This window comes from Triticum dicoccoides, chromosome 2B (assembly GCF_002162155.2).
Source record: "Triticum dicoccoides isolate Atlit2015 ecotype Zavitan chromosome 2B, WEW_v2.0, whole genome shotgun sequence".
In the NCBI taxonomy this organism is placed as follows: Eukaryota; Viridiplantae; Streptophyta; class Magnoliopsida; order Poales; family Poaceae; genus Triticum; species Triticum dicoccoides.
Genome location: NC_041383.1, coordinates 43975183 through 43975553, shown reverse-complemented (window position 1 = coordinate 43975553; position 371 = coordinate 43975183).

Genomic DNA, 371 nt, shown 5'->3' with positions numbered 1-371 from the left:
GCCCCCCTCTTTCCTTCTCCCTCTCCTTCTCCTTCCTTCTTCTCCTACTTGGACTAGGAAAGGGGGAAACCTACTCCTACTAGGAGTAGGAATCCCCCCTTGGGCGTGCCCCTTGTGGCCGGCCCTCCTCCTCCTCCACTCCTTTATATACTGGGGAGGGGGCACCCCATAGACACACAAGTTGATCTTTAATCGTGTGCGGTGCCCCCACCCCCCACAATTTTCCTCCTAGATCATATTGTCGTAGTGCTTAGGCGAAGCCCTGCGTCGGTAACTTCATCATCACTGTCACCACGCCGTTGTGCTGATGGACTCCCTCGGCCTCAGCTGGATCAAGACTTCGAGGGACGTCACCAACCTGAACGTGTGCA